We start from the raw sequence: 7,798 nt of genomic DNA on the forward strand, positions 1-7,798 counted from the left end.
TAGCGGCGTTAGGCCCTTTAAGCGTTTAACGCTCGGCTCGTTCAAGGTCACAAAACTTAAAATTCCTCTAAATCGAAAAAAATGCATTAAATTAAATTTTATAATTTATGATTACTTTTATAATTTAATAATTAATAATTTATAATTATTTTTTATATTTTAATAATTAATAATTAGAAATTATTTTTTATAATTTTATAATTTGTTGTAATTAGATTATTTTTTCTACTCCAGATCGAGTTTGGCTGAAGTTTACATTCAAATATACTCGGTTACTTGACTATTATCAAATAAATATTTACTTGAACAAAATAATTTTTATTTGTATTAAATAAATTTTATTTGAACCAATAATTTTTGTATTTGAAACAAAAAAAAAAAATATTTATTTGATAATAGTCAAGTAATCGAGTATTTGAATCAAATAAATTTTTTTTTCACTGTATTATTAAAATTACTAAAAATATCTTTATTGAATTCTTTGATCAAATTGAAATTCTAAAAAACTACATTTTTAGTTGGTATTTAAAAATTCTATAATAAAGAAAAATTGGTTTAATGGAAATTCTATTAAAAAAAAAAATTATTCGAACAAATAAAAATTCGGCTCAATGAAAATTCTATATTTGAATGAAATTCTATAAATTAAAAATTTCAAGAAATGAATTTTATTTATGCATTTCTATATATATATATATATATATATATATCCAGGCGAGGAAAATTGTGTAGGAAATAAATGATTTCCGCTAAAGACTGAATTGTGAATATTTTGTGAAGGGGTCGGAGGTGCATGACGTCATTTCCCACACCTGCCATGCGTGTATCCGAATGATAGCAAAACGTACATATATGCGGGGCTATACTGACATATAGAGTGGCATGGACTTAACCAAGCCGGCTGTCACCCCGCGAAAGGAAACGTTGCGTGACGACCTCCCTTTGCTGATGCATTGAAGTCAAAAGCAATGAAAATATGTATATATATACATGTAGGCACTGTTCACGCATGTGTGACGTTCCTTTTTCATATCTGTCTTCGTCCTACCTTCTCTTCTATATATAATATACACACGCACGCGCTGATTGTAGGGGTGCCCTGCACTTCCCGTTAATGTAAATATCGCCAAATGCTTCATGAATGCTCTGAATTTCTCTAAAAAATTTAAACAAAGAGACCACTTTTAATTTTTATTTCTCGAAAGCAGAAAATAAGTCACCTTTTTTTTTTTTTTTTTTTAACTAACTAGCAACTGAAAAAAAAAATAATTATATAGAAAAGAAAGGGGTTATTCAAAATAATTTCGTTCAAGTGAATTGTGCCGAAAAGTGGGTCTTAGATTTCTCTTAAAATAAGCAAAATTTTTGAATTCTTGTCAATTTTTATTTAGCGCGAATTTTGAATATTTCTAATTAAACGAAAATTTACAATCTAAATAAATAAATTTATTATTTATTTATAAATTATTATTATTAACCCCTTGACTGCCATTGCAAAGATTTGCAAATCTTTGCCATCGACAGTAAAAGGATTAATTTATTGGTTAAAAAAAAATTATTTTTTTTCGAAAATTGGGGGTAAATCATTTTTTATGATAAACATCCAGGTCGTTATATATATATGAAAATTTCCAGCCTAGTTAAAGTTTATTTATTAGGTGAATTTATACAGGCTAATTATTATTATAGCAAGGAATGTGTATTCTTAACTTTACGCATGAAGTAATTTTTGTCCTGTAGAAAAAAATTATATTATTATTATTATTATTATTATTATTATTATTATTATTATTACGATAAAGTAATTAACATAAAGTAATATGTGTAAATTACAGAAATTTATAAAATGGAAAATTTTTTAATTAAAGACACTATTAAAAAATAATTTAATCTTAAATTAAAAATAATTTATATATCTCAATTGTTCATTTATTGCAAAATATTACTATCGCTTTTTAAATTGTTAAATCTTGTTAATGCTTTTACAATGTTAAAAAGTGAAATTGAAAATTATTAAAATATTAGTCGATAATGATCATTTTTGTAAATAAATTGTCTTTTATGCTCGCCAATAATAATAAAAATAATAATAGTAATAAAAACAATAAAAATAATAGTAATAATAAAATATAATAATTATACAATTATATTAATATAACGAGAATTTCTTTACCAAGCATCTTGCATAAGATAACAGTTATTATTTTCTTCTTACAACTCTAATGCAATTGCCAAGTTAAACAAAAGATTAGTTGACGATTTCCGGTGAAAACAAAGAGTGTACCTTTTACAGTCCTTCGACCGAAAATTGTGCTTCCTGAACTGCTTTATTTTTTTTTTTTTTATTCATTTTTTGCACAAAAAACAACAACAACAACAAAAAAGTTACACATTATCGTAAATGTAATTGTGATGTAAGAATTTCAAAAATATTGTAATTTTTTAAAATTATTTATTTAAACATAAAGTTATATCAAGTATAGTTGCAAGAAAAAAAAATTAAAGAATTATTTTTATTGAAGCATTTTTGTTTTTGTTTTTTAAATTTAAATACTTTAAATGATTAAAATAAATATAAATTAAAATATATAAAATAAATAAATTTAATAATTATTTAATTAATTAAATAAATAATAAATATAATAAATAATATAAATATTATATGATTATATAATTTATGTGATATAAATAGCTTGCCCGTAGATATAAATAAATAATTTTATTCAACTATAATTAATTAATTTATTAATAATTAATATTAAAATATAATTCTTTATAATGAAAACTTAGGGAAAAAAATGCATTTCCTTTGAAAAAATAAAGTATTTTTTAAAAAATAACAGAGATGACAACCACAACTCTTGAAAAGATATGGACCAATGAATAAAGAGACCGGAAAATTGTTTGTTAATTTTTCTCAGTGGTATAGAGTTTTTACCATGTAATTATCTATTCAAAAGACGAGAAAAAAAAGAAGAAAATATGAATAAGAAGGAATTTTTCAAAATAATGACAAGACAAACATTATTCAAATTTTTATATAGAATATAAAATATTAAATTATAATATCTTTTTGTATCGACATGCTCTGTCTACTTATTAATAGCGTGGGAAAAAATTTTTTTCACCTAACAAAACGATAATAATCTTATTATCTATTTATTTTCATTGTGCAATTTGCATATAATTTGGTAATAATTTTTTTCTTTAAGAAAAGTGCAAGCGCACCTCTTTTTTTTAATGCTGATATCAATTCCGAAAAATGACTTCGTAATATATTTTATTTTATTAATTAATAATAGTTACACTATATATTAAAAAAGTAATTAATTAACAAGAATCACGACAATTGAAACTATCATCGTTAATTATTCAATAATTAATTTTTATTATTATTATTATTATCAAAATTATTATTACTATATTAATTTTTACTATTATTTTTTTTACTAGGTGCTATTTTTATTATTATTTTTTTTATTCAATAATTATTATTGTATACCTTAATTGTTTTAATGAAAAGAAAATTATTATTTAATTCATCTGACAATATGATATAAAAAACGCGTTGACATCTAAGTATCGTAATATTATATCGTTCCACTTCTTCGTTTGGATAAAGAAATGCCATTACAGAAAAAAATTTAAAAAATACACTTTGTGTAATCAAGGAAAGAAAAAAGTAATTAATGTATAAACTTAGTTAAATTTTTAATAATTAGTTTGATTTTTTTGAACGATTTTTTGAATTAAAATTTTGTTTCTCGCGAAATTATTTTTATACATAAAATTTGCTGATTAATTTTTTTTATTGTTATATTAAATTAATATTATATTAAAATATTGTTATATTAAAATTGTGTGTTTACATACCAAAATTTCATAAAATCGAAATTCAATTTCAATAAAGTTTTTAATATTAAACTTTTTTTTTTGACATAGAACTTGAATTTTTTCACATACACTTTAAGTGAATAAAAAAAAAAGTTCGTTGCACTTGCACTATGTAAAGAATTAAATAATAGTTAACAATATATAAAAAATGAAGGGAACGATCAGAATATATACACTGAACACACCTGTTCGAGTAAAGCGCGTACAACAAACTGAATAAGCTGAAAGTATCGAAGACTGTTTCCCTACCTATAGTAACTTCTACAGTCAGTTCATACTTTAACATGCTATAGAACTTCAGAAACAAGTTGTAAATCCAGATGTTCATTACATGAACATTTTGCTTCCTCGTGGAGAAAGCAAAATTTATTGCCAAAATGTGAATTTTTGATTTTTTAACTTTCATTAATTCTTTAAATTTACCTCAAATGTATACTTTATATATATATCGAACGATTCGCCTTGACGTAAGGAATACGATTTTAATAGATATAACCTTAAATTTTTCAATTTAAAAATTTTTTCGGTTAAAAAAAAATTTTGGAAAAAAAGGCGATAAAATTTTTTTTTTTGGGTATTTTTAAAAATCCTTTGGTCAGATTTGTGATATTAATATGATAAATGAGCCTATCAAATTTTATCTAAATCCATTAAAAACTGTTAAAGTTATCTTCTAAACAAAAAAGGGATACACACACATATATACATCCGGACAATTGATCCGGATCTCATAAAACATGTTTCTATAAAGAAAAAAATTTGTTACCGCCACTTTGAAACAAAAAATGTATGGCGAACTTTTTGATTGGTGCAGCGGATGCTGAGATACACTCAAATCAATTTCAGAAAAATTTTCCAAAAATGAAATTTGCGACATAATCGTTCCGAAATACCACCAATAAAATGAGCAAAAAGTCTCGAACAAAAAATGTATAGCGCACTTTTTGATTGGTCCAGAGGATGCTGAGCTACACTAAAAAACATTGGGAAAAATTTTTAAAAAATTAAATTTGCGAGATAAACGCTCCGGTATACCACCAATAAAATAGGAAAAAAGTTCTGAACAAAAAATGTATGTCGCACTTTTTGATTGGTCCAGCGGATGCTGAGCTACATTTAAAATAATTTTGGAAAAATTTTCGAAAAATTAAATTCTCTACATAATCGTTCGGGAATACCGCCAAAGTAATTAGAAGAAAGTTCTGAACAAAAAATGTATGGCGCACTTTTTGATTGGTCCAGCGGATGCTGAGCTACATTTAAAATAATTTTGGAAAAATTTTCGAAAAATTAAATTCTCGACATAATCGTTCGGGAATACCGCCAAAGTAATTAGAAGAAAGTTCCGAACAAAAAATGTATGGCGCACTTTTTGATTGGTCCAGCGGATGCTGAGCTACACTAGAATACAAATTTGGAAAAAATTTAGAAAAATTAAATTTGCGAGATAAACGCTCCGGTATACCACCAATAAAATAGGAAAAAAGTTCTGAACAAAAAATGTATGGCGCACTTTTTGATTGGTCCAGCGGATGCTGAGCTACATTTAAAATAATTTTGGAAAAATTTTCGAAAAATTAAATTCTCGACATAATCGTTCGGGAATATTGCCAATGTCTTTAGCAAAAAGTAGCGAACAAAAAATGTATGGCGCACTTTTTGATTGGTCCAGCGGATGTTGAGCTGCACTAGAAAACAAATTTGGAAAAAATTTAGAAAAATTAAATTTGCGAGATAAACGCTCCGGTATACCACCAATAAAATAGGAAAAAAGTTCTGAACAAAAAATGTATAGCGCACTTTTTGATTGGTCCAGCGGATGCTGAGCTACATTTAAAATAATTTTGAAAAAATTTTCGAAAAATTAAATTCTCGTCATAATCGTTCGGGAATATCGCCAAAGTCTTAAGCAAAAAGTAGCGAACAAAAAATGTATGGCGCACTTTTTGATTGGTCCAGCGGATGCTGAGCTACACTAGAAAACAAATTTGGAAAAAATTTACAAAAATTAAATTTGCGAGATAAACGCTCCGGAATACCACCAATAAAATAGAGAAAAAGTTCTGAACAAAAAATGTATGTCGCACTTTTTGATTGGTCCAGCGGATGCTGAGCTACACTTAAAATAATTTTTGAAAAATTTTCGAAAATTCAATTCTCTACTAAATCGTTCGGGAATACCGCCAAAGTAATTAGAAGAAAGTTCTGAACAAAAAATGTATGGCGCACTTTTTGATTGGTCCAGCGGATGCTGAGCTACTCTAGAAAACAAATTTGGAAAAAATTTACAAAAATTAAATTTGCGAGATAAACGCTCCGGAATACCACCAATAAAATAGGAAAAAAGTTCTGAACAAAAAATGTATGGCGCACTTTTTGATTGGTCCAGCGGATGCTGAGCTACACTTAAATAATTTTGGAAAAATTTTCGAAAAATTAAATTCTCGACATAATCGTTCGGGAATACCGCCAAAGTAATTAGAAGAAAGTTCTGAACAAAAAATGTATGGCGCACTTTTTGATTGGTCCAGCGGATGCTGAGCTACTCTAGAAAAAAAATTTGGAAAAAATTTAGAAAAATTAAATTTGCGAGATAAACGCTCCGGTATACCGCCAATAAAATAGGAGAAAAGTTCTGAACAAAAAATGTATGTCGCACTTTTTGATTGGTCCAGCGGATGCTGAGCTACATTTAAAATAATTTTGGAAAAATTTTCGAAAAATTAAATTCTCGACATAATCGTTCGGGAATACCGCCAAAGTAATTAGAAGAAAGTTCCGAACAAAAAATGTATGGCGCACTTTTTGATTGGTCCAGCGGATGCTGAGCTACATTTAAAATAATTTTGGAAAAATTTTCGAAAAATTAAATTCTCTACATAATCGTTCGGGAATACCGCCAAAGTAATTAGAAGAAAGTTCTGAACAAAAAATGTATGGCGCACTTTTTGATTGGTCCAGCGGATGCTGAGCTACATTTAAAATAATTTTGGAAAAATTTTCGAAAAATTAAATTCTCGACATAATCGTTCGGGAATACAGCCAAAGTAATTAGAAGAAAGTTCCGAACAAAAAATGTATAGCGCACTTTTTGATTGGTCCAGCGGATGCTGAGCTACACTAGAATACAAATTTGGAAAAAATTTAGAAAAATTAAATTTGCGAGATAAACGCTCCGGTATACCACCAATAAAATAGGAAAAAAGTTCTGAACAAAAAATGTATGGCGCACTTTTTGATTGGTCCAGCGGATGCTGAGCTACATTTAAAATAATTTTGAAAAAATTTTGAAAAATTAAATTTGTTTTTGTTGAATCTTAAAAAAAAATTCTACATAATGTTTTTTTCGAAAGGCTTTACGCACAATTTAATAACTTGCATTGAACTTTATCTATAACAAATTAACAGTTCTCAGCAATTTTCAGGACTGCTTACCGTAAATGGTGCGTGAAATTTAATGAAAATCAATACAAATTATAAGTCAATCTTAGCAATAAAAAAAAAATTTTTTGTTAATAACAAACTAATAATATATTGTATTTTAACGTTTAATCATAATTTTCATTTTGTTTAAATTTGAAGCATTCATAAAGAAAAATAAATAAATAAAAAATTTAGTCACTGATTTAAGAATTAAAATTTCTACTAAATTTATTATTAAAAATAACTAATTTTCAATTATTTTTTAACTCTAAATCTGAATTAGTGAAAAGTGAGCTACTAATTTAAATTAGTAAATTTTTCACTACTTTTTACAGAAACTTTAGTAAAAAAAATTGTAAACTACTAAATCAAATAGTAATATTTTACTAAAAATTGGTAAAAATCCTTACTAATGTGCATTTAGTACCTCACTTTTCCCTAATTCAAATTTAGAAAGTACTAAAGAAAAATTAAATTTTAC

At 25.9% G+C, this 7,798-nt stretch overlaps 1 protein-coding gene across 2 annotated transcripts in view; it reads right to left on the reverse strand.

Moving 5' to 3' along the window:
- The window catches only part of LOC127287624 (cadherin-23), a 28,416-nt gene extending 24,325 nt beyond the window's left edge, over positions 1-4,091 (reverse strand). For both annotated transcript variants that reach the window (XM_051314653.1, XM_051314652.1), the window contains exon 1: positions 3,874-4,091. The gene's annotated coding sequence lies outside the window, so the exon portion shown is untranslated. The remainder of the gene's footprint in view (positions 1-3,873) is intronic.
- Positions 4,092-7,798: the final 3,707 nt, after the last annotated feature.

This window comes from Leptopilina boulardi, unplaced genomic scaffold (assembly GCF_019393585.1).
Source record: "Leptopilina boulardi isolate dan_hultmark-lab unplaced genomic scaffold, ZJU_Lbou_2.1 LbouV2_372, whole genome shotgun sequence".
In the NCBI taxonomy this organism is placed as follows: Eukaryota; Metazoa; Arthropoda; class Insecta; order Hymenoptera; family Figitidae; genus Leptopilina; species Leptopilina boulardi.